The following is a 27,873-nucleotide window of genomic DNA, read 5'->3' as shown; positions in this document are numbered from 1 at the left end:
CACTGTGCCTGCTGCTTCCAGACATTTGAGTTTGCAGGCATACTGTCTTGTAATCTGTGCACATGTATGTCTGCATGTGTGTGTGTATATGTGTGGCTGCCATTGTTTATTTGGCTTAGGCAGGCAGGCAGGAGGCTGGGTAAATGGACAAAGAGCTTGACTAGAACTCAAGGAACTTACGCTCTGTTCTTGGCGCTGCGTCAGATTTCCTGCATGACCTTGTATAAGTCACTTATTCTATCATGCACCTCAGTCGTCCTCCCCCACAAGAACTTTCCTTCCTTCCAGTGGTGCTATCTAGTTAAAATGCATTAATGCACTTAAGCAAGAATTGGCCAGGGGGGAGGGAAAGGGGAGGAGTGGGTGTGAAAAGAAGACTTCCTTGATAGTGTGAAGGGTCTTCCCTCCTTCCAGGTAACTTCAACTGAAGAACAACTAATATTACCAGTGTTCACTGTTGCATTGTAGTAGTGCTCAGAAGCACTAGTTATAAATTAGGAACCCATTGTGCTAGGTGCTGTGCAAGCAAAGGACCCAAGTGTTACATATTTGGCCTCAAAATTGTCATCAGCAGGATTTTCATAACACTGTATAAATCAAAGCCAGTGTTGCCGATCTTCGTGCCCAGCACTTGTTTTCCTAGGGTTTTTATATTCAAGGGAACATAGTGTCAACTCAAGCACAAGCACTGAAAGTTTTAAGTACTCCTCTGATATGAAGCCTACTGCGCTCTCCTTTAGTTGCTTTCAGTAAGAAGTGAAATCTTGTTGGCTTCTGGATCAGGCATTTATCTAAGGAGTTAAAGCAAATGCATCTGTTGCCTTTAAACTCCAGCCCTGATCCCAGTGAGTGTGCAGAGGGCTGAGAGGCTTTGAAAAGAAAGGCAGATTTTTTGTCACCTTTGACACACAAACATCCCGGCAAGTTACCTTTTTGTTTATTCCACTGTACAATTCCAAACATGCTGATTTCAGGGTGCTTACCTTCCATAGCATGACCTTTCAAGCAAATATATCCCTTCAAACTTTGGAATTCAGTGAGGTAGAATTAAAACCATTGACCTTTCATTCCCCTTTCCTCCTAACCCACCTCCCTCTCATACACTTTCCCTTTAATAACCAAGAAGCACATCTGCAGTTTTTGCCATAAACACTGCAAAAAGCATTAAGGTTTTTAAGGTAACCTTGGCAAAATTCAAATTAGAAAACATACTGCAGTGATTCACATTTAACCTCCAAGATATTTCACAGTGTAGCTGACAGCCTGCATTCTTCAGAACTTTGTGTTGTTTGCTTTTTTCTTCCCTGCTCTCTCTATAAGCAGCAGGATAAAAAAAATAAATAAATTAAAAAAAAACATAGGATTTTTTTCTCCATTGGGGGCCTGACATGTAAAATATACATGAAGAACTAGTTCCTTTTCTAGTCACTGAACTAAAAAGAGACACATTTCTTGCAAGTTTAGAATAACTCAGTCAGATCAACAACAACAATAAACCCCCTGCTTTTTTATAAAAAGCTGTGTAGCTTATTACTTGATTTAGATCTTCAGCTTGCTCCCTTCCAGTCAGGGCCACTCAGCCAAGAAAGAGCCTTCACTGTTTAAGTCATCGCGGTACTGTCATCGTTTCCTAACCCTGCCAGTGCCATCGCCTTGGATCATCCTCCGGAGCTGTAGTGGAGACAAAAGCAGTTTGAGGAGCAGTGAGGAGCAGGGTGGGCAATATCCCCCAATGACAGCGCAAAGCCAGTCAGCCGGGATGGAAGGCATCAGCTTGGTCTCACTGAGAAAGCAAAAGCAAGAGAAGATGCTACAAAGGGAAGGGGTGGGGTTCTGTTTTTCTCAGAAACGTGCTGCACTGTAGGTCTGTGCCTTTTATTTTTGGCACAAATTGCTATAGCAAATTATATAGCTTATCAGATGTGGTTTGTTAGGCTCAGTAAAGAAACCACTGCAAGGACTTGTTTTCCTTGTTGTCTGCACCCGATTATGAGATTGGCACAAATCAGATTCCTGATGTTGCACAGGAACAAGGTTGAAACTCTATGGGCCTTGTTTCTCCTGTAACCAAATTAAGCATGATTGGGTTACAAACCAATTCAGCCCAGTTGGGTTGAATTACAAACTTAAAGTCTCTCTCTGACTTTACACAAAAGTAGTCTGCCTGTTCACCTTGATGCACAGAGATTTACTGGTGGATAGGAAGCTACATGCTAATTTCAATCATGGTGTAAGCCCACACAGCTCCTCTTTAAACAGCTGAATAGGAGCGAAGTGCCCTTGCTCCAGGGTTGCATTTGGTCCCTTAGTTAAGTGTGAGAACCCACAGACTGCAGGATCAAATCCGTTTTCTTCCTAATAGCCCAGACCAGCCCTGAAGGATGTAAACGTGGATTAGAGGAGATGCAGGAGAGATTTCAGAGTACATTAATAAACTGGGCTTAGCCACGGCAGCTAGGGAGCAGATACACATTATTCAGTTCTCCTGGCTACTGGAAAAATAACCTTTGGTAAAGGGGTGGGCAGTGGGGAGACTAACACGACCAATTAAATCCATTTGCATCCAGAGCTACATGTTATGCCTCTCCCACACCAGTAAGACACTGTCACCACTGAAATGGCATAACCTGTTTGCTCTGATGCCACAGGTCCCTGATAAGCAGATCTGCTCAGCAGTGAACAGTTGGTGTCAAAGGTAGAAAGGAGCAAAAGCGAGAAGATAGGCCAAATACAAAATCCTCAGCCACCCATCTGTTTTCAGGGGAGGAGAGAAAATATTTCATTTTCTACCTGTAAAAAAAATGGATTCATGTCACATCCTTCCTTGATTATCACAGCATTATGCAATTCAATAGATTTACTGTCTTGATTAGACAGGCAGAATAGAATTTTAATTGTGAGTCTCTGGAAGGCAAAATGGAGAGATTTGTATGAAGAAATTGGGAGGCAGAAGCATTATTGGAAAGCTGAGCTTTTTATAGTCAGTCTTTCTGCTTCATTCAACCATCTGCCTTTACTTGTGCTCTGCTGCTTGGGGTTGAGAAGTTGCTGGCTTTAAAGATGAGCCACAAAGTTTAACCAGATAAATAAATGTGTGCAAGATCTCTTCATACTAGCAGAACAGCCTTCAGCATTCCAGCTACATATGTTGACAAAAAGAATGTTTTAATTTTAGCATTATTTTTACTGTTTATCAAACAGAAATGATGCATGTAGTTGCTTGCATGACTCTCAGTTAAAAGAAAGTCCCTTTCAAAAAGGCCTGAGAAATGTAGACTGACAAAAGTATTTTACTGGGGGGCAAACAAATTTTTTTTTTTTTTTTTAGATGCATGTTTTAAAGTGTTAGGAAGGGGAGTTGGCTGGCCTAAGCTAGTGTTTGCAGGTCAGGGAGAAGGTACAAGTGTCTGAGTCAGAAGCCAATGCCAATTTAAGGAATTTGGGGCTTAGTTCATGCCAGAAATCAGAGCTGAACTTATTCCAGGACCAGGTGAAAGCAAACATGGCTTTTCTGATACCTTAATTCTATGTCAGTGATGAAATGTGTCAGTGGTATTTACTGGCTCAGTAGGTGGGCAGTAAAGCCAGAAGGCTGAGTAGACAAAGAACAGTTTAAGAAATATGTGGTAGTCTCCGCGACAGGCATTCAACCCATTTTGGGACATTATTTGCAAGCAGTGATTTTCACTGAGGTATAATTGTCTCCCTGTCTTTTTAATAATAAAAGCTCTGGTGACAGAAAACATTAGTTCCACAGGTTCATACACAGATTTTCCAGAATATGAATGCACAAATTCCAGCCCAAATAATCCATGCTCTGAGATGTGTAAGGTCCCTGGTTTAACTCACTATGAGCAGGCTCTTAACCATTCAGCGACGTGCTTTCTCTCTGTGAAAAACTTTAAAAGCATGTTGGGTTTGTTCCAACAGGAAAAACAGTTGCAACCATAAACAGTTTCATAGGGCTGGGAAAGTGTTCCCTGCCCAGATCTAACCTTTTCCATAGGTGGAACAAATATGAAAACATCTTGAAATGCACTGTTTCTACTAGACAAGCGATTTACATTGCTGGATTGGGGCTTTCAGTATGTCTTGTCTGTAACGTGACTCTAGAGATCCTCGTGTCAGCCCAGTTTAACATCTCAAAACTCAGGAAGTTTAAAGTTTTTGATGTGAAAAGTTATGCTGGAACTCTCCTAAGACTTCAACATCAAGAGATTTCAGGAACTTCTAGCTTCTCATTGGAAATATTTGCATACAACACCTTGTTATCTGCCTTTGCTAGGGTCCTGGCAGTACAGCTGTAACCACCTGGCACTCAAGCACTGCCCAGTAACATGGGCACCTTTGTTTCAGCTACTCTTTCAGCCTTCTTTTGCAGTGACCTCTGACTACTTCCATCAGCATGCCATGTCTGCAGATGGGGAAGTTTTGCCCAGTTTTTGCACTAGCTTTATGTGGTGTCATCTCTGCATCTGCACAGGATGTGCAGCCACTAACTGCAGCCGTTTCTGCACCATTTTTCACTTTTGTAGGTTTGCAACTATGCAGGCTCTTGTGAGGATTGAAAAGCCTGCGCCATCACCTACGCAATGGTATTTTGTACAGAAACAGCGACCCTTTTTTTACAGAGGTCAACTTGGCCATCACATTTTACTTATAATGTTTATTCTTATCTCAAAGAATAAACTGTTCCTTTGGAGACTGTGCTTATACTTTATATGCAGTTTTCTTTACCTCATGAAGGAGTGTTGCAGTAAGAAAGTAGAAAGCAAACTTACAGCAAAAAGTTCAAGAACCAAAAAAGAAGAAGTTATGGAAATGAAAATGTAGTTATGAAAATGCATAGCCTTTCAACATCACTAAAATATCTGTAAATCTCATTTCAAGGCAGGCATAACAGAAATTAGGGACTGACTCAAGGAAATACTTAAGATGTGCCCTTATACAGCATAGCACTTAAGTATCTGATTATCTTCAGTCTTGCCTTTTACCAAAGCATTTATTTATACACTTTGCTAAGCCTGATACTGAGCAAGAAAAGCTCATCTGAATTTAAGGCACTTTACTGAGAAGATCAAGAAAATATTCCAACTGATTAACTAGAGTTAAGGGCTTCTCCTTCTCAGAGATATGAAGAACATGCTGGTACAACTGAGTTCAAGAAGAACTGCAAATGCTTGCTGCTACCTCTGGAAAATGACGCCTTTTTCCTAGGGATCTCAACCGGGGCTTCCATGACTGATGTTAGACACCTGCAAATGGAAATGTTGTTATTTGCTGTGTTAAACCCTAATCAGTTACTATTATTACAGGGGTTAAGCAACCAAGTTTGGAATTCGAACTTGCACAAACAAAATCCCATGCACAGAGCAATGGACCATTTACTGTACCAAAGAAAATGTACAGTCCGGCTGTTTCATGGCCTCTCCTTTCTGTGCCTCACAAAGTCAGTACTGCTGTGCTTAATGATAACACATTTATCTAACTACACAGAAAGAGATGTTAATTTTAACATGTATGAAGTGTAAAAGAGAGAGAAAAGGAGAAAAGCACTGCTGCAACCTTCTGTTTGTGGACTTTCCAAATTTTTATTCTAAACACGAGTCTAACATCATTCATGGAAATACCAGCTCAGCACTGTTGAACAGCAGTCTGTTTCTTTATATTTATTTTGCCCCCTCATATTTTCTTCCATTAAAGTTTAGCAATGTACACAAACAAACTGCAATGAGGAAAAAAAGAAAAAAATGAAACTCATAAAAAAGCAGGCAATAGAAATGACCTTTGCCACTCCTTTGATAGCATTTTGCACATTTCTCTGCTAGTGGCTAAGGTGTTTTTTTTACACTTTCAGGCAACCATAGATGATAACATGAATAAAATTGTATGGTGTCTCATGAATTTAACAGAATCATTTTAAAGGCAATAATTGCTCTTTCTGCAGCGTACTTTAATTTAGAGATGGAATTCTTTCTGTGATTTATGTAGCAGTATATTTCATACCATGTAAGGTATGCTTTTAAATCTGCCTCCTCACATACACACATATTTGAAATGTTTGCCTTCATACACACACTTGCACAAACATAAATACACAAATTCATAGACATACCCACATACTTAAGAACATGCAACAGGCTACACATGTATATGTGAATAAATCCATGTGTGAAAGCAGGTATCCGTGTAAATGCAGAAATTTCAAATTATTCTATCCCTAATTAAATCATATTTTGGTCCTATGCAGAGCCACAATGAATTATAAAGAAAAGACAGCACTCTAAGGGAAAACACAGGAAACGCTTAGGACTGACCTTCAGTGCTTTCCAGGAGTAGAGGTTATGGGTAAATTCTGTGTGTATTTGGGATCACCACAAACTCCTGATCAGCAGAAATAACCAGATGCTGATTGCTTTGTGGTTTTCTTCCTTTAAATACATGCCCAAGCAGAAGATACTCTCTGTGTAATGATATGCTAAAGAAGCAGAAACATGGTGGTCTTCAAAATTTGTCTTCATCTGCTACAAGTGGGTAGCAGCCCATTGTATTAGTTATGATAAAGACTGCAACAGATTTACACATTCCTTCTATCTGCTGAGACGTTTTCTATGGATGCTGCATGTGGCGCAGACAGCACTATATGTTTAGCATTACTCTTCACCAGTGTAACCCCATGAACATGCTAATGCCAGTAACCTCGTCACACTCTGCTGTGGCTGTCTTAATAACCTGGGGACTAGAAGCCAGGAATTTTATTCCTTTTTCTTCCACTTGCTGGCTATCCCTTTTTCCTATCCCACAAATTTAACTGAGATTTCACAAATTTTCCCACTCTGCAGCAAAAGGAAACCAGCCTTGTGTAAGTTTTTCCACACACAAGCGAGGCTGGCCCATTGCATACTAGCCTTCAGAGAGGGGCAGCCAGCCAGGACATAATGCCTTGTGTATCCAAGTCCCTGGATGGCCATTGCTACGTTACAGCCAGAAGACTCCAGCCAAGGGGAGGATAACTGTAGTCCCCTGCACTGGAGAACAGCAACACCAGACTATCGCTGGACCAGCTTTAGGACCCTGGCCTCCCACATCCCACATGAGCTGGTTGACTAGTGGGCTAATGATGTAGCTAGAAACTTTTCCTCCACTGCAGATATGTAATTAGGAACAAGAGGCGGGGTAGTTGGGGTAAGGGAGCAGAAGACAAAGAGCAGCACAATAGCCCAGCGCTCACCACGTTCGGACACACTCCTCACTTCATCTGCAACAAGGCAGAGAGGTAAAGCCATGGCTGCTGTATCTAGGCAAGCTACAGAGTCGGTTTTCTTTAACCACAGAACCAATTCTGTCAGCCTTTTTCACATTCACTATTCCTTCGAAAAATATTCCCATTTCAGTTGGGTACCTGCAGAAAAAGTAACTGTTTAGCATGAGAATGATGGGCCAAGGCCCCCTACAACCTAGGCATAAAGGACCGGGGCTTTTTCATTTCTTTTTTTCTCCTCCATGTGTCCTTCTGTGGGTCCCTCCCTGGAAATGGAAATGGTGTATTGTAATGCAGATTTCCTGCAGAATCTCACAGATCACTCTCTGCAGGGATTTCACTCTTCAGCTGAAATACTTTTCAGCCATGGCATTGTTCATTTATTCAACAGCTTTATTTTTAAACATGGAATACTATAACTGTGCATTACTAATTCCTTTTAAAAGTATTATTATGTTATTTTTTTGATTGAATCTTGAGCCCTCAAGACTATTTAGCTGAATTTTGTTGGGGTCTTTTTTATTCCATTATTTATGAATTTAAAATACACTATGAAAGGATCAAAATAGAGTAAAAGACCTCAAAACCCCACTAGCCTTGTTTTCCTTTCTTCTGCCCCAGCACCCAGTCTGTTTTCTCTTTCATGCTTTCCACAGAGAACCATTTTCGCTAATGTAATCACTGGCTGATTGACTCTTGCCTCTGCTTCCACTTTGGTCCTATTTGTGAAGGTCACAGAAACAGCAAAAGCTTCATTTAACTTCTCATTAGAGACCAGGCTTTGGCCCCAAAGCACTCAAGAGCCCAGAACCAGCCAGAGAAACACTGTCCACCTCAGCCCACAGATGAGGTGTAAAACCAGAACAGGGAAGTGGGGAAGCCCTCGGTCCTGCCCTGAAGTCACCTCCAGGAGCAGGTCTGGTCTTTGCCCTGGGTCACCTAATGCTGAAGCGACCAATGGACGGTCCTCTTCAGCAGCACAGTGGCATCTCCCTCCCTATGGTTTCAAAAAAGTCAGACAAGTCAAAAGGAGTGCCACAACGATGAGAACCTCTCTCTCCCCAGTAGGCAAAGGGATGATCTGTGCCCCAGTGCTACTGCTGCAGCTGGTACAGAGGGAAGATTTTGTGAGCAGATGTCTAAGCTTTTGTTCTGCAGCTGCTTCAGAGACACTAAGCCAGTTTTTGTGGAGAGAAGGGAAGAGACTGACCCACAGAAAACAAGATCCCTGTGGAAGAGGGAGAGGGGAAGGGTGGTATTCACTAGCTTCCCCCACCACTGCAAGCAAACTTTTGGCCTGAACCCACTCTCAGCATCTCCCATATACACTGTATGCTTTATCCATGGTATCATTTCAGCAGTGGGAGAATACATTTATCCTGGGCCTGTTTTTACTGTGTCAGGCCATGACAGAGCCTGGAGAAACCAGTGCTGCCTGCACAGTTCAAGTTTGCTGGCAATAACAGGCAGGATGGCTCAGAGGGTCCAAAGAAAATGAGGCCTGAACTACACTGTTTGGGGATCAGATATTAGTTCTTTAAATGACTCGGTACAATTTAGCACATTTCAAAAAGAAGCAAGAAGGTTTGTCCTTACAATGATGACTACAGCACACAAAATTTCCAGTCTGGTTCATGGAAAGGTCCTGAAGCATTACACCAATGCTCAAGAAGATGTTTGCATCTTACTGTAGCAGAGAAAAGTTTGAGTCCTGTAGACATTAATAGGTCTCAAACATACTTAACCAGGGAAGATTTCATCCCACTGAAAGCAAAACTGGGATTAGGAATTTTGCTGAATCTGGGCTCCTGAGTTGCATTGTTGCTCTGGAAGTAATGACCACAGGTATGTCTTTATACCCTTAAAGTAAAAAATATCTGAGAATGAAAGGGAATATTTATACTTTGGTTAAGAAACCCTTAACAGAAGATTTGCTATGGGCTAATAAAGTTGTAACCCCTTACATTATCTTTATAGGCTAAGCTCTGCCTTAAAATGTGCATGGGCAGTTTCCATTGATGCATGTAAACATAAATTATTGAATAAAGAATAATTGATTTAGAAATGTAAAAAATCAGCAGCCTTGCAGAGAAAAGGGACAACAGTAGATGGATACATTTTAAGTACTAATGACTCTGCCTTATGAGAGTAGCTTTACCCAGTGTATAATGCATGAGTGGTAAAATAGGTCAAACCCTGGAAGCATTCACATCTTTGAAATCATTATGAATATAATGGTTTTACTGCATCACCAATTGCATAAGAGCTCCAAAGCAAAGGCATATGTGGAATGCAAAACATAATGAAAATCCTTGCTCTTGTGTCGCAGATTAGAGAGCTACTACAGATTTTGGATCCTTTCCTAATTTTAATACAGTTACATTCCTGTGGCTGGTACTTCTACATTTTCACTTCTGTATGTGACAGGAGTTTGCTCCTTTGTCTTTTTTGTACCGTTCATAAGATTTCAGCTATTTGTGGTACAAGAAATTTGGCATATTAGCAATTATACTCATTTTTATTCAAAGAAAAGTTTGGCCATCCCACTTGCATTCTCCTAGGGCTTTGGGGGAGAGGGCTTCATCCCATGATATTCCATCCCCCACAAACAGGCGAAGCTTGTTCACTGCCTGCCTACCACTACAGCTAGTTATGTCAGTGCTAGGTAATGAAAAGGCTTTGTTTTTTACAAGCAATCACAGAGAGCCTTTGTGCAAGGATAATTACAGTGGTTTGGATATTCCTGGATTAACTCTTGGGATGAATGTTCACCTCAGTAGATCACTTATTAGCACCGTGTCTCTCTCTCTGTTTTACTCTCTAGACATCTTGGTCATACTACTCATAAGTTTATCCAGGGCTGGTTTTGTAGTACAGGCTCCAATACCCTTTGCCTATCCTTGCTGTATAACTGTAATCAAACGGTCAGAATTTCCTGCATTTTATCTTAGCCAATCTGTCTTCTGATAAAGCAGCAACAAGGTTGCGTAGCTTGCTGGCTACTGGGAAGAGTAACTGATAAATATTTGCACAGCACTTCAAAGAAGTAAGACCTGACTCATCGTGGCATTACTTCAGTTTTATGTCAGTATTAACCATTGAAATACATGTCACTATCATCTTAAAAAACAGCTGCTGAGAATCAGGCCCATAAAGGGCCACGTGCCATTGCTGCTCCTGTTGCACTATTTTCTACCTGCTCTTTTTGCTGAGTTATCAGTTGCCTGAGACAGTTCATCACTCAACTCAACGGGGAGGGTCTGGGAACAAGGGAGGGTATGCAAGGTGGTGGCAGGCATCAGTGGCAGGTACTGGAGATGTGCAGCCAGAGGAGAGGAGTCACATTTGCCCAGTCCTCTCACTGGTGTGAAAACAATCCATGTCAAAAACTGGTTCCTATGGAAAGAAGAAAAGCACTGAAATTGTATAAAGAGCCCTAAATACTGACCACAAAGATGCGCCACATCTCTTGCCTTCATAGTTTATGTTTGTGGAAGTCAACACAAGCCCAGGACTTCACTGTATATGTCATGGCTCCTTTTATATTTCGCAGGATGACCCACAGATACAGGCAATGACATTTTGTTCAGTACTGCTGCTCTGGCCCTTAGGTCTGACAGAAGAGTTTTTGATGAAAATCAGGAGGTAAAAGGTCTACCGATTTATCTTATACTTACAAGCAGTATTATCTGAAGTAGATTATGCTACCTGACAGCTCTTCTTAGTCAGAGGGCTAAAAAATAGCCCTCTTTGAAGGCAAATAAGGCGCAAAAGTTTATAGAGGGAAGTGAAGAGTGGGAAAGTACTGGTATTATTATGGAATAAGAGCGCTGCAAAATTGCTGTGAAAATTGGAAATCCATAATTTTATTGCCAAACCTGGTTTTGCCTACAATAATAGTCATGAACAGTGGAGATGGAAAAAAAGAGACATTAGGTCATTTTTTCTGTCTTCTTGTTAATTAAGAGTGTCTCCCTACAAGGATCTTGACTGTTTTGTTCGTTTTACAAATAACTAAAGCGATGAGGGTTCAACTTATTCCCTTGGGAGACCGTTCAGCAGGCTAACAGACCTCACTGCTAGGAAATTTTTCCTTGTTATCAGCATGGATTTTTCTTTGTTCACTTTCATCCTGTTACTTCTAGTTATACCTGGTTAGACCATTTCTATATTACATCAAATTCCACCACTTCATCTCATGTATGTATTTCTTTCACAGGGCAGATACTGGGCTAAATCTAAGCTTCAGTAAAGAAACTGGATGTAAAGTCAGAGTAGCAATTGGCTAAAATAGGTCCTATTTTTACTACATATTGAGCACACAAACAAAGAAAATTGCTATTTAAATTCTGAATGGGAAATCTGAATATCAATTTTTTTCTTCAAGCACTTTTTATTTTTCCAAAGTATGTGGTTGCCTGCTTCTCAAATCCACTTAAGCACGTAGAAAGCAGCTTACAGACACCAGATTCTTCCCCTCCAAGAAACCTGAACTGACATGCTGGAGCATAGTAGTTCACATTTAAAGGGAAGGAATATCTCTTATTTAGTACAGGGCCAATACCAGACATATATTTGCTCAGTTAGCTAACGGTGAATATGTCCTTTTTGCAAAAGGTCACAGTGAGGTATGTACCACTTAAGTCTCAATTATGCTCTATTTATACCTCCCTCTGAAACCTTCTCTAATTGGGAGATTCTGGGAATTTTTCTCTATTTAGTAAAATTTTGGGCATTTCACTGTCTCTTGGAGAAGTAAGTTGTAAGAAGAGTCAATTAAACATTATCGATAATGGTGTGAGTGAGGTAGACCTCCTAAAGTACAGGAAAACAGTGAAAGGCACTTAAGTAATATTGTTAACTAAGATCATGCACATTGCTCCTCTTTCTTTTCACCCATTCTCAGGTTTCTAACACCTTTGACATTCAATCCCCTGTAAAGAAAGTGAAAGTTTTATTGAAAAATACTTCTTTTTTTTTTTTTTTTCCCTCAGAAAACAGGGAGGGAAACCCATAAAGAAAAATGCAACAGTCTTCTAACCAAACTGACAGGAAGAAAGTAGAATCAAACCGCCAGCAAACAAATGAACAAACACATTTCAGAAGCTTAATATTAACCTTAAATTGAGCTAATGAAATTATAAAGATGTTTCCTGCTGTTTCTCCGAGATTTTTATCCTTTTATTGCAAACATGTTCTCCATAAAAGGACACTGGTCTCAACACAGCATCTTCTTTCAAACTGACAACTTTTCTCAAGAGGAAAAAAAAAAAGGACAAAATATTCATGCCTGTAGCCAGACTCCTAAACCTGTGGCCGAGTACCCTAAAAAGAAACTAAAATTTAGGCAGAAGACCCAATGTTTCTGGTTAGTAAGCCATTGTTTTTATTATGTTGCTAATTTTTTAGGGGGGTGTAACTGTGTCAAAAATATATTTCTAGATCCTTGCTTCCCATTTCTAGCCAACTCCTCCCTTCTTCTATGTTTTGCAGTTCAGATAAGTGAATACTTTCTGATTTGCAAACTACGAGCTTGTTCCCTCCAACTCTCCCTTGTTCTTGGGAAAATAAGTTTCGTCCACTCAACTTTCCCCATGTCATACATACTCTGAGATGAGAGGTTGCTCCAGTGTGAAACCTCTGAATCTAGTCAGCTGCATGGCATTTAAAAGAATGAGTGGATTATAGGTGGTAAAAAATCAATGTGAAAATAAAGAAATGCTTAAAACTACATTGAAGCACGTGTAGTGTACTTCACAGGAAAGCCCAATGCATCTGTGTTCTGGAGAAAGATATAATGCACCGTGAACTTCCTAGGCTTGCTGTATATATGTCAGACCCTCAAAATTAACTAGTGTGAAAAATGTTCTTGTAGTTTCATTTCCTCTGCAGCATTTTGGTTTCGGGTTTTGTTTTGTGGTTTTGCCTTTTGGGGGTGTGGGTTGTTTTTATCCCCCCTTTAAGCAATTAAAAATTCAAGGGAAAAGTCACTAGTTCAAGTCGCTCAAAGAGCAGGTTTACTATGCCCCATACACATTCTTACCTTGTCTTTGTCACCATTTCCAAGCTCTGTCCATTGACGCATTAAGCAAACTGATTTATCATTCTCTCCTGAGAGCACTGTGGAGAGTCTGGGGTCTGTTTCAGAATATGTTTAAGTATTACATACCCATTCATGTTGTAACAGTTGTCCTGGTTTTGGCTGGGTTAGAGGTAATTTTCTTCCTAGTATCTGGTACAGTGCTGTGTTTTGGATTTAGGATGAGAATAATGATAACACAGAGATGTTTTAGTTGTTGCTAAGTAGTGCTTACTCTAAACCAAGGACTTTTCAAGTTTCCCATGCTCTGCCAGTGAGGAGGGGCACACGAAGCCGGGAGGGAGCAGAGCCAGGACAGGTGACCCAAACTAGCCAAAGGGATATTCCATACCATAGAACATCATGCTGAGTATATAAACTGGGGGAGTTGGCCACAGCCTGTGCCGATGGCTGCTTGGGGACTGGCTGGGCATCAGTCAGCGACTGGCCAGCAATTGTGTTGTGCATCATTTTGTTGGGTGTTTTGGGGGATTTTCCCTTTGGGTTTTATTCCTCTCTCTCTCTCCTTTACATTACAATTGTTGTTATTATTTCTTTTATGTTTTATTTTATTTCAGTTATAAAATTGTTCTTATCTCAACTCATGAGTTTTACCTTTTTCCCAATTCTCCTCCCCATCCTGCTGGGGGGGGGGGGGGGGGGGGCGGGGGGGGCAGCGCAGAGGAGAGGTGAGCAAGCAGCGCCATGATATGTAGTTGCCAGCTGGGGTTAAACCATGACATCAGTTTATATTTAAAAAGGCAAGTTCAAAGAACTGATGCAGGTAAAATTTACGGTAGTCTGTAGTCCTTCTGGATATGTCCTCTACAGTTCTGGACTACCAAGCAGGACAGCTATCACTCATTAACTTAGTGCTGAATGTCCTAAACAACAACATGAGCCTGAAATGTCTGCAAGGGTTGCTCTTTATGCAAGATGCTGTGTTTTTCAAGGACCAAATGATTTGCAGCACTTCTTCCAGACAAGGGATGCAGGAAAGAAAAGCCCAGATGCTGCAGCCCAGACTGAGATGAATCTTTACCTTTCTCTTACTCTTGTGTGATTGAGTGTAGGAAGCTTTAGAGGATGTTCTTAGAGGCATGTTTCCCCTATGACTCGGACATCCCCAGTTTTCCTTCGGAGCTTTTAAGGATCCTTACATCAAAAGATGTGTAGTGGCCAAGACTGCTGACACACTGAAGGGTGCATGAAGGCTCCCTTGGACCACGATTCTCTCCAACCTGCAGCACAGAAAACTTACATGACTTTGTAGCTCCCAGGGAGACTATTTGGAAACTGCATGAAACAAATCATTCTGCAAAATAATTTCCACAGTCAAAAGCTGGAGATATTAGTCCATAAATCAAACCTGTACTGCATTCAGTCCCTCTACTCCACCCTTCTCCTTGAAGACATTGAAGCAAACCCAGGCTTCCTTAGTCCAAACAGTAAAAGTTAATACCAGCTGTTGCCTTTTAAATTAATTTGAGAAGCCTGTTTGGTTGCAGTTGTACCAGGGGACAGAAGTAAAGTTGTTGTGATCCTTCAATTCAGAATGTACAGTCAAGTCAAATATTTAGATGTGTTTCTGATATCTGCTATTTCTGGTAAGCGTTAATGTTTTCAAGAAGACCCATAGACAGGCTTGGCAGTCTTCATTTTACTCCAGAAAGGATTTTCTATCATTAGGTACACCGTAAAACACAGAGGCTCACATGAGCAATGTAAACTGACCTTTGCAATAATGTTGCTGACGTAAGGCAGCAGTATAGATAGGTTTATATAATGTCTTGACCAAATCTATACAAGTACTACCACAGTTCCAGCTTTTCAACAGTAGATTAAGACAGTATTAACAAAAAAATCAAGTTCATCAAACACTGCAGTATGTTCTTAGCAAGATTCTAACAAATCTGGTGAAATACCAAAGCGATCAGTCTTACTTCATCTTCAGAGAAACTAGCAGATTACGTGGTTTGAATTTACTGTAAGGAAGCCTTGTCTTATCAACTGCATCCGAGCAGCCCTTTCTCCCAGTGTTGCTAACTGTGGGGTGGCTCCAGCAAAAGTACCTGCAGTTCCCAGTGCAAACTAGTAGAGACAAGTTCACAGCAGGTTCCTGGACACTGTTTTGTCTAAAGCTACTCAGCCATTCTGTGCAGCAAAGCAGCTACTACCTTAGACCTCTTGGTTTTGCTGTGACCAGAGGGACTGCATTGATGTTAGCAATGGGGAGGGACAGGGACAATTTTCAGGAGGGGGGGGAGGGGGGGTGAAGGAAAACCCTAATGAAAGCAAGGGCATGGAAGCGACAGTTCAAACCAAGCAGCTCCAAAGCACTATCACTACTTTCAGAATCCTTTAAACATGTGAATCCAAATTAATCAATTGTCTGTTAAAGTAGCTGAGGTAGCACTCTGACTATTACCTGTGCTTTTAGTGTGCATCTCGAATGTGTCATTCAGGCTTCTGAAGACAAGAAAGATACAAATGAATCACCTTGTTACAAATTAATCACCCTGGGATTAAGGGTAAAAATTTCAAAAACACCTTAAAACGCCTTAGATATCTAATTCCCATTTTCAGAATTGACTTAGGCAGTTACATCCTGACTCTAGTCAAAAGTCAATGGGATGATAGCTCCTAAATCACTCTAATGCATCCAAAAATTTTACCCACTTCCACATGTAACACAACACCCAGCCCCTCTGCAGCCCCGTTTGCCCTTCAGTGAGCATCCCAGGCTTCTGCTTTTTCATCCCTGATTTCAGTCCACATTTACCATATGTTGTGCTTTCATTTTCATTAAACATTTTGAAAGATGGAGGTTTCAAACAGTGAGCTACTCATTCATTCATCTTTCCACACAGAAACCTAGCATCACTAAAACACAATTTCAGACTATTATTTTTAACTAATGAGAAAGGAAATGTTTTTCCTGACACTGACAGCAAAATTTGTCCATCCATTTTTATATTTTACAAGATGATACAGCATGTACCACCGTCACATCTCAAACTAAGTGTATGTTTTGGTCTTCTTCCAGTTACATGCCTTTTTCATAAATTAATGAGCAATCACAGGATACCCAAAGTACCCTTTGACTCCTAAGGGGGTAGAGCAATACTTGAGCTATCTGGATGCTACTGCTTTTCCACTGACCAGATTACAATAATGTCCCTTTTCCTCCTTGGGGCACTGGAAAAATCTTTTTATTTCTCCATGCCTGCTCCCCTCCACCCTGTATCTGTCACATCCATTCTATCTGCAACATTACGTTGGTAGCACTTCTTCATAAATGTCTGATTCCACTGTGACATAAGCTATAAAAAATAAACTAAGGAATACCTATGTCTAGATTACACCTATTCACAAGCATATACAAATGTAATATCTTGCTCTCTGATACAAAAAAAGATGAACTTCCTAGTGCTAGTGAATGACCAGTTAGAAAAGGGAATTAAGGCAGGGCAGGGAGGCAGTGAACAAAAGCAAAAAATCACATTCAGATCTGGAGGAAAATGATATTCACAGCAAGTCAGCAGTCATCCTGGCTTTGAGCTCTTTTTATGACTCCCCCCCCCCCCCCCCCCGCCTCTTTTTTATTTCTTATTTTTGAGTTCTTTTGCACAAGATTCTGTATTTTTCACTCTTTTGTCATCTTCCCTAGACAAAAGCTAAGGACCTGGGGAAAAGGATCAGGGAAGGGGAAATTCCTATCCTGGCATTTATTTCTTCAGTGACCTTGACAAAGTCACTTAATTTATCGTTTCCCTTACTGTAACAAAATGGACAGGAATGAAAATGAAGTATTTTTCTAACATTCACAACTGCTTTGTGATCCAACCCTATCTGCCAAGTCTGCTTCAAAACCCCAGACCAAGTTAGCACAGATTCGAGACATAATTGTTATCAGCAACGTCTCGCCTTTCTTCTAGACACACTTTCTGCGGCGGTCAATACCTGTTCAGCAGCTAGTCATGGTGGGAGAATAGCAATCGCCAGAATAAATGCTATGCCCTTTCTCCCAAGCCTGTTGCATCTCAATAAACTCTGCAGTGTCTCCAGCAAAGGGGGAATTCAAAAGGGTGGTCCCAAATCAGGACTCTGAAGGGCTTTGCATTCAGGATAAGACACTATGGGAGTATCATGATGACAGCTGCACTTACATCACTGAAAATAATTATTCTGATCCATGAACACAAGCTAAGCCATAAGAATGGTCTTGTAAGCAAGGTCTGTTTTAATAGAAACATAAGTATTATGCATTACAGTCTATTATAAATTGGTTGTAATTTTCTCCTGACACTCTGTGAATTAAACTAGTTAGGATACCAAAAAAAATAACAAATGCCACAAAGCAGAAAGCAAGCTCAGTGTCTGAAGGTTAATGATTGCTCATGAAAGCTACAGAAATAAATTATCTGCCTAGGGACACTGTCACATGATCGGCACAAAAGCTGCAACAGCCGAAAATGTTTATGTAGAGAAAAAAACACTGTCAGCATCACAGGGCCCTTCCCCCACCGCTGAACCGGAGTCCCGAGCCAAACAGCTGCTCCTGACTGCTTACATTAAACTAATTTGTGCTGCAACATTGCAGCTGCTTAATTTTTAGACTGAACTTTATCACCAATAAGTGTTACAATAACAAGTGATCCAGCCCTGTCTCTGAAGAAATAGCAAGTTCCTCAACAACAAAAGCAGCTTAAGGTGCCGAAACTCAAGAAAGAAGTAAGACGACAATGCCCAAACCAGTGTTTTAAATCATAATGACCTACTCTTGCTTTTACTGGGAAAGTGGGCTTGCCTCTAAATAACTGGGGGTCAGACTAAGCAGATGGGGCTTATCCCACCCCAACACTGGGGACCAGTGGTCGAGAACCACAGCAGAGGCCGATGGATCAGCAAGGTGGAAGCAAGGTGAGGTGCTGCAGCTTCAAGGTGTCACCCACCCTTCCCAGCTGGCCTCCCCTGCACTGGGCATTTTGAGATTGCACCACAGAGCCTCGGCACTTGCCCCCTTCTCCGCAGCCTTGTCCCTTCGCTTCTCCAGGCTCTTACTGGTTTGAGAGTTGGTGTACTGTAGTGCTGCTTGCACATCCTTCTGGCCATAGATCCACTGGTGTCTCCTTAAAACATTTATTGCACTCAATGTTTAAAAAGAAGAAGTAAAAAAAAAAAAAAAAAAAAAAGGGGGGGGGGGGGATCTAGCTCATTCATATCCTAACAGCTTGAAATCCCTGACCTCCTCCTCACCCCTCCCTCTGCCTCCCCCCTGAAAAAATGCGTTCAAAGGCAGTTGCATAGGAGGAAGTGTTTACAGAGCGGCAGCAGAGTGGTGCTCCTTGGGTAACAGAAGTGCTGCAATTACAAAATGTCACATGTTGTTCCTCCCGTTTTCCTCTGAATTATTTTCCTCTGTTAACATGCAGGGCTTCGTCTTTTGCTGAAACAGACACTGACCTGAACTGGCGGCGATGCCTGCCAAATATGCAGGCACTGTTTTGCTACATTTTGGAATTCGGAGAAGTCCATGTGTCAGGCATTTGCTTGCGCTCAGGAAACGCCAGTGCTCAGACCAAAGCCCTCCCCGCCCCCTCCCACCCCCAGTGCTTGGAATGCACAAAAACTTTTTAGTTTTTAATTAGTTTTAATAAGATTAATGTTTTTAGCTGCATATCTTGTTACATCCAGTCTGCTTGTTAAAAAATTAAAAAAAAAAAAAACACAGAGAAAAAGGACCTTTTCAATGTACTGGTCTTCGTTATTAAGAAAACAAATTGAGATGGGGGGGGGGGGGGGAGAGAAACCACCAAGAGAGCAATTATACAGTTAAACAAAAAGCTGTAGCTGCTCGCAGTGGTAACAGGGTTGCAGATAGACTGTTGTTTGCCCGCGTGCATGTGTGTGCTTGGGGAAGGAGAGAGGCATGGGGAATTGGTAATGCAAAAAAAGGGGTGCTCCAGCAGTACACCCCACCTTTTACAGTCTTTCAAAGACCAGCTAGAAGGAGGAGATGCTAAATAAAATGATGGCCTCTTTCTGTTCAATATAAAAGCATAAAGCAAACACAGAAACCCTTGCGGGGGATGGCTTTTTGTTTTTTATCAAAATAGCACTAGTCGGACTTTTGCCCAACAGCAGAACTGATGATACCTGAAGTCCATTTTATTCCACCCCGAATGTGTAAGAACGGATCAACAGGCCCCAGGGGCTTTTTACCACTATTCATGGAGCAAAGCTGCACATGGAAAAAATATTTTAAGAAGAAAGAAGTGGGGTAAAGGAGAGAATAGCAAAGTCCCTTGCACCTTTACCAGCTTTTCCTCTCAAGTTTGGCCTTTAAACCTTTAAAACCATATGGATTTCTTTAAAGAACACCTCTGAAAGAATAATGCAAGGGCTAAGATGCAGCTACAAAACTGGAACTCTCATCTGTACAACATAGGAGAGCAGCGTGGGGGGATAATTGCAAATGAGGTGAAAGAAAAAAGAAGGAAAGACTGTCTTAAGGAGCGGTTGGAATCAGGAGTTTTAGGGAAAACAGGGATATTGGAAAAGGAGGCTACCTCAGATCCAGAGGCTCTAGGGCAGAAGTCAGAAGCATGAGAAGAAAACAAAAGGAGGATTCAAAAGGAAGAAGCAGCACACTCAGAGGAATATTGGTAGAGACTTGCTTATTAAATAGGACTCTCTTAAGCAAAGGAGCCTAAATATGCAATGGGACCAAAAGCAAATATAGAGATTCAAGGATAACTTGCAGAAAATTTGAATTTTTTCTCTCCGAAATTTCAGAGTCCCAGAATTTCTTTTTATATTATCAACAAAACCCCCAAAAGTCTGTTTAAAATGGTCATTTCTTATAAAACTCACACCAAGTGCAGCCTCCTTGTGCAGTGCCAGCAGGGTGGGGAAAGGCATTGCCCCAGGCATAGGCAAGAGGTTCATCGGCTGTAACCAGCCAGTGCATTATTCCAGGGGAAAGGCTGGTGTTCTCCTGCCACCCAAATTTTCTCCTAATACCTGAAAACATTCCCAGCCATATATAGGTGAAACTAACTATGCGTCTATAAAAAGATTTGGTCTCAATGAATCAACATTTTCCAATATTCTTCAAGAAAATTCCAGTCCAGCATAATATTCATGAGAAGAACGAATACTCAGTCAGGGCTGCACAGCCTGAGCACACATACACATTTATATGATTCACTTACGATTATACTGACTGAGCTCCTTTACTCTTTCTCCTCCAGATGCATTTGCACACTGACAAATCATTTTCTTTTTAAATCAATCGGCCAGGAAAAATGTTTCCTCCATCTGCAGAAATTCCTGTGCTCACCATCCAATAAATATACCGAGCTGTCACTGTGGAGTGACATGGCAAAATAGTACATTCAGTAAGAGCCATGTGAGAAATTCTGTGTAAAAAATAACTTTATCAAGCATCTTTGACCTCTGCATATTAATCCTGCTCTCTGGGACTTAGTTTAAAATTTCAGGGTCACAAGAAGTTCCAGAAATCTTTGTTTTTCTTCCTCCCCAAATAACTCCTAAAGACAAAGGCAGACAAAATCTATCCCAGAGAGATTTTGTATTCGTAAAAATCTTAACTTAAAGCCTGACATTTTTCCAGCTTTGTGAAGCAGAAAAGGTAACTGAAAGGAGAAGCCCCTCCTTTCCCAACTGGTCCTTGTGCTTGCATATAGTTCTTAAAACTTCTTGAAACACCAGATTTCAAACTCCCAATATTTTAATGTTATTTTCAGGGATTTTTTTTATGGCTGTCTCTGAGGCCTTGGATAAATATACAGGTGGAAACTACCACAGTTTACAAGCAGAAAGTAATTTTTTTTTCCATTTTTTTTTATCTAACTGCTTTGAAAATATTTCTTCTGTTGGCACAATACGTGCATCATATTTCATGTACAAAGTGCTGTGGTATAATGGTACTGTTCATACCAGCATGAGATGGCCCGTTGTATTTTAATCATTAATAGTGTGGCTGTCCCAAATTCACACTGGAAAACATCCTATTATGATATAACATACTCTCTTTATGTATGTATATCTACTCTTCACCATCTAAAACCAGTAATTTATTTTCCCACTTAGATCTACACAACATGTACCATATTTACTATATGCCTCCTTATTTCTAATCACCAAATAAGCTGAAGCAGTTAATAAGGTATGCAGTAATTTCTAATTCAGAGCATTAATGCTCATAGTTACAATACTCACACGTTATTTTTTAGAGAGACAAAATAAGAACTAATGTATATGTAGAACTAATACTGTAAACCTTGTTTGATACAAAGCTGAATTTCAGCCATAGATTTTGTGTTCAACCTACTTCAAAATGTTTAGGGATAAGGAGGTACCAGGGTTTTGATCAGTTCTTGGCTTTTGCTCTTACTTTCTCCCTTGAAAGTAAAAAGCATTAAGGAATGAAATTGTCCACACCTAACCCTCTGGAGTTAGATGGAGCCTTTCAGCCACAGCTAAGCCTCTCTAGCAGAGGCAAGTTTGCTTAATAGTCATAAATATTTCCTGGGTCATTTATGCTACATATAACTTTGGGGAGAGGATGGCTCACTTTGTTCTATCACTACCTCCCTACCCTAAGCCAGGTCCATTCGCCTAGACAGACTATATGGGACAACTGGAGGTCTAGCCACCTCATTCACATTGCAGCAAAGATGCGTATGTCCAGATTCTGCACTCTGCACTTGCGCACTTCATCTAAACTTATTTTCACAAGCTCCAAAATGACGCAACTGTTGCATCTGTTCCCTATGGTCAACAGAAAAAGACAAATTGCTTCAGTGTGCAACCTAGCCCACATAAACCAGGCTTACAGTCCTTCTACATTTGCCTATCTCTCTCCCTTGACTGCAGAGAGAACCTTGAAAAATTAAGCTCTGATCTTTGGCAACTTAGTTAAGCACCTAAATTTAGATATATCTAATCACAGATCAGTTGGGGTTGGAAGGGACCTCTGAAGATCATCTAGTCCAACCTCTCTGCTTAAGCAGATTCACCTACAGCAGGTTGCACAGAATTACACCCAGGCAGGTTTTAAGTATCTCCAGAGAAGGAGACTCCACAGCCTCTCTGGGCAGCCTGTTCCAATGCTCTGTTACCCTCAAAGTAAAGAAGTTCTTTCTTGTATTCAGACGGAACTTTGTTTCAGTTTGTGCCTACTGTCCTTTATCCTGTCACTGGGCACCACTGAAAAAAGTCTGGCCCCATCTCTTGACAATTGCCCCTAAGATATTTGTAGTTGTTGATAAGATCCCCTCTCGGTCTTCTCTTCTCCAGACTAAACAGGCCCAGCTCCCTCAGCCTTTCCTCATAAGGGAGATGCTCCAGTCCCCTCATCATCTGTGCAGCCCTCCACCAGACTCTCTCCAGTAGTTACCTGGGGAGCCCGGACCTGGACACAGCACTCCAGATGTGGCCTCACCAGGGCAGAGTAGAGGGGGATGACAACCTCCCTTGACCTGCTGGCCATGGTCCTCCTAATGCACCCCAGGATCCCAGTGGCCTTCTTGGACACCAGGTTACACTGCTGGCTCATGGTCAGCTTAGTGTCCTCCAGAACTCCCAGGTCCTTCTCCACAGAGCTGCCTTCCAGCAGGTCAGCCCCCAGCCAGTACTGGTGCAGGGGGCTGTTCCTCCCCAGGTGCAGGACCCTCCACTTGCCTTCACTGAACTTCATTGGGTTCCTCTCCACCCAACTCTCCAGCCTGCCCAGGTCTCGCTGGATGGCAGCACAGCCTGCTGGTGTATCAGCCACTCCTGCCAGTTCTGTATCACCAGCAAACCTGCTGAGGGTACCCTGTGTCCCTTCATCCAGGGCACTGATGAGTAAGTTGGACGTGCCTGGACCCAGCACTGACCCCTGGGGAACACCACTGGCTACAGGCCTCCAGCCTGACTCTGTGCCATGGATCAAAACCCTCTGAGCTCTGCCATTCAGCCAGTTCTCTATCCACCTCACTGTCCACCCATCTAACCCACACTTTCTGAGCTTACATATGAGGACGCTGTGGGAGACAGTGTCAAAAGCCTTGCTGAGGTCAAGGTAGACAACATCCACTACACTCCCCTCATCTACCCAGCCAGTCATTCCATCAGAGAAGGCTATCAAGTTGGTTAGGCATGATTTTCCCTTGGTGAATCCATGTTGACTACTTCTGATAACTTTATTTTCCTCCACATGTTTAGAGATGACCTCTAGGATTAACTGTTCCATCACCTTTCCAGGGATGGAGGTGAGGCTGACTGGCCTGTAGTTTCCTGGGTCCTCCTCCTTGCCCTTCTTGAAAACTAGAGTGACACTGGGTTTCCTCCAGTCCTCAAGCACCTCTCCTGTCCTCCATGACCTTTCAAAGATGATGGAGAGTGGCTTGGCAATAGCATCTGCCATCTCCCCCAGCATTCAGGGGTACATGCTGTTGGGGCCCATGGATTTGTGAGGGTCAGGTTTGCCTAAATGATCTCTAGTCTGAATCTCCTTGACCAAGGGAAAGTCTTCCTTTCTCCAGAATTTCTCTCTTGCCTCCAGGGTCTGGTATTCCTGTAGGGTGGCCTTGGCAATAAAGACTGAAGCAAAGGCAGCATTCAGTAACTCCATCTTCTCTGTATCTTTCATCACCGGGGCACCCACCTCATTCAGCAAGGTGTCCATATTTTCTCTACTCTTCTTTTTGCTACCAATGTACTTGAAGAAGCCCTTCTTGTTGTCCTTGACATCCCTCACCAGACTTAATTCCAAATGGACCTTAGCCTTCCTCATCACATCCCTGCATATTCTGACAGCGTTCCTATATTCCTCCCAAGCGGCCTGTCCCTTTTTCCACATCCTGTAAACTTTTTCTTCTGAGTTTTGCTAGAAGCTCCTTGCTCATCCATGCAGCTCACCTGCCCCCTTTGCTTGATTTCTTATGCACTGGTCTTGAGCTTTGAGGAAGAGATGATTGAATATTAACCAGCTGTCTTGGACTCCCCTACCTTCTAAAGCCCTACCCCATGTGATTCCTCCAAGTGGGTTCTTGAAAAGGCCAAAGTTAGCTCTCCTGAAGTCCAGGGTTGCAATCCTACCTATTGCCCAGCTTCCTACACATGGGATCCTGAACTCCACCATCTCAGGGTCACTGCAGCCAAGGCTGCCCCCAACCTTCACATCTCCAGCCAGTCCTTCTTTGTTTGTTAGTACAAGGTCCATCATTACATCTTGCCTCGTTGGCTCGTCCACCACCTGCATCAAAAAATCATTATCAGTACTCTGCATGAACCTCCTGGACCATGTCTGCCTAGATGTGTTGTCTTTCCAGCAGATGTCAGGGTGGTTGAAGTACCCCACGAGAACCAGGGCCTGTGATCATGAGGCTACTTCCAGCTGTCTGTAGAAGGCCTCACCGACTTCCTCTTCCTGATCAGGTGGCCTGTAGTGAACACAACAGTGTCACCCATGTTAGCCTGCCCCTTAATCCTTACCCATAATCTCTCGACTCGCTCTTCATCCACACCTAGGCAGAGCTCAACATATTCCAGTAGCTCTCTCACATAAAGAGCAACTCCACCACCTCACCTTGCTGGCCTGTCTTTCCTAAGTATACATAGCTATCCATGACAGCATTCCAGTCATGGGAGCTATCCCCCATGTCTCTGTAATTGCAATGAAATCATGGCCCTACGACCACACACAGATGTCTGATTTTTCCTGTTTATTGCCCACACTACATGCACTGGTGTACAAACATTTCAGAGTGATAATTGACTATGCAGATTTCCCAGGAGGGCTGCAAGAGGATCTACCATAGCCACAAACACCCTTGAGGTTGTTGGCCTTCTGATTCTCATCTTGGGAGGCAGCTAAGCAACATTTGTCACTGCTCTGATTGGCCTGGCTTATTCCACAGTTGGATGCAACAGCATGAGCATTGCCACATTGGACCCAACCCCTCGAGTCCTTCAGTTTAAAGCCTGCCTCACCAAGTTGGTCAGGCTGCTGCCAAGGATTCCCTTGCCTCTTCTAGACAAGTGGATCCCATCCCTCCTTAACAGACTATAGTCATCAAAGAATGTCCCATTGTCATAGAAGCCAAAACCCTCACAACAGCACCAGCCACAAATCTCTGCCTCTAAGAAAATCTCAGTGGAAAGCTTTGATGAAAAATGAAAATTAACTTTTATGAGAATTTTGTTAAGATTTTGTTCCTTTTCTTCAGATCAGCTCTAATTAAAACCAATAACTTCATCTTTAGTCAGAAGCTTTGAGCTGTCAGCAACAGGATGTCATAGGACTTGCTTAAGAACCCACTTCAATAAGTCAAGCAACCTTGCTAAGCTCAGTTTTGAGATCTCAAGGTACTGCTTCAAGGAGAAACATTTCCATGGACCACTCACAAAGTGAATAGGACACACAAAATGTGGCAAGGTAGGGATCTGAAATACATAGGCTTATTTGCCTTATAAGCAGGAAAAATGCAAATAAGGGGACATGTGCCACAGCAGCTTTCTGACTAGCCAGAACTAGGCAAGGCATCTAACAGGCACCGTCCATCAAGGACTAACTTCTCCCTAGATCCAGCATCCTATTTTATGCATATATTGGAGTTGAGTGATTTCTAAACAGATTCTTAAAATATCCTCATAGAAAGAGTACTGAAGTATAGCGCCCAACAGTGCCCTTTGGGACCATCCAAGAAGGAAGGAAAAGCACCTCAGGGCAACCATTTTCACATCTGCTGTGCGCTAGGGTGGCTCAGCTGATAGAGTGAACCAGATAAAGTTATGCCTGAAAGAATCACCGCTGAGCAGGCCATTTACCCATACTCTTTTCAATAACCTCTGGCTGTAAAACTGAAAATGAGACACACTTGGACAGCTGGCCAGATTTTCAGAGTTGTGCCATCGATTCTGGAGCAACAGAAGACCCACATCATTGCTTCTGCAGCTCACAAAATACCTTTTCCTAGCTGTTCTTCATAGAGCATTATTAACTGCCTAAGTAACACAGTGAATCAGCAGTGGTGGTCACTAGTCAGAAAGACAAAGGTCCAAACTCACAGTGTCTTCCAAATAGTCCCAATAAGCCCAGAAACGTCAGTGACAGCTAATGACCAAAACCAAAGGAGTGATGACACTGGATGTGACTTCTGAGGTAGTTATATGTTAATGTTCCTTGCCATTATGAATGTAGTAACTGAAAATTACTAATTGCAGAGGTGAACTGTCAGATAATTTCAAAGGGTTTTTTCATCACAGAAGACCATGGTTTCTGCAGAAAGACAGCTTTAGACACATGAAAATTTCTTTGCTGAAGGGGACTTCTCATTCAAAAGAGAGAAGATTCAAAACAGGGACAGGGAATATTTTAAGCAAGCCAAAGAATGTTTCTCATGTATCTGAAATTGCAACCCCCCTGAAAGATCATTCCAGAATAATTTTTAGACAGAAAAACTATTAAAAACACCGTATTTTTTATTTCGCACTAGTGGCTACAGTTTGGGGGGGCATAATAAAGTCATGAAGCATAAACAGCAAAGTGAACAAGAGAAATAAGATATCTTCTCTCTGTCTAAAAATTCAGGAAATTACAATGAATCTTTAAAACAAAGACTACAAAAAGATGAAAAGGACTTCAGAACAGTCTCACACTGAATCTAGTCACTGTTTCACCTAGCTGTTAAGAAGAAAGGGATCATGAAAAATGCTTGTTACAAATTTTTTGCGCTAGCATTTTTGAGCAAAAGCTGAAGCTGCTGTTCAAAATATTTCTGAGAACAATCTGAAAAATAAACTGTTAAACCTTGAGAAGATCCCTTTTTATCCTTTATCATTTAAATTAGAAGGCATATATATGTCCTAGGACTGGGAGAAAACAAATCATATCTTTAACTATATAATGTGTGAAAATAAGAGTGGGTTAGGAGCTTCCTAGAAAAACATCATTTTTTCAGAAATGCTGACTCATCAAAACTGAAGTTAAGCAACTTTGGTTTGGTTACAAAGAAAGGGAAATGTTGGCAACTCACCCAACTCAAAGAACCTATAGAAAAAAATTGCTTCAAGATCTGAATCTATATTTTTTAATTGGAAACCATATTTTATTGTAAAATAACTTATTATTAGAGTTCTTAATTAGCATATATTACACAAAGTTCTTAAAATCGAAACTCTGTGCTATCAGAACTTCCCTGCTATCGATCTTGGCACAAGTTCATTTACAATCAGGTCTGTCTAGTTCACGCTAGCATAGACACATGAGTTAAAAAAAGAATTTCAGGAAGAGGTCTGTGCCTTCAGAAGACACCCTTTCCAAAAGCAAAGCATAATGAACAAATCTGGCCACAGATAATTTGAGACCCTGAACAGATTTTAGAGAAAAGAAAGTGGTTTTCAACATAGAAAAATTCACCTGAACCTGAAATCCCATTTTCCAGCTCTGTCCAATCCCTCACTTCCAGCCTCATCCTCCACTGGACTTGCTGCATGCTCACACATCCCCAAAACACGT

At 41.7% G+C, this 27,873-nt stretch overlaps 1 long non-coding RNA gene across 1 annotated transcript in view; it reads right to left on the bottom strand.

The window, feature by feature from the left end:
* Positions 1–11,006: 11,006 nt before the first annotated feature.
* The window catches only part of LOC129784950 (uncharacterized), a 35,967-nt gene continuing 19,100 nt past the window's right edge, over positions 11,007–27,873 (bottom strand). Inside the window, exon 4 of the long non-coding RNA XR_008748263.1 lies at positions 11,007–14,581. This is a non-coding gene — a long non-coding RNA (uncharacterized LOC129784950). The remainder of the gene's footprint in view (positions 14,582–27,873) is intronic.

The sequence above is a fragment of the Falco peregrinus genome, chromosome 7 (genome assembly GCF_023634155.1).
Source record: "Falco peregrinus isolate bFalPer1 chromosome 7, bFalPer1.pri, whole genome shotgun sequence".
NCBI lineage: Eukaryota > Metazoa > Chordata > Aves > Falconiformes > Falconidae > Falco > Falco peregrinus.
Note: the sequence above shows the minus strand (reverse complement) of the source record. Positions and strands in the feature narration are given on the sequence as shown.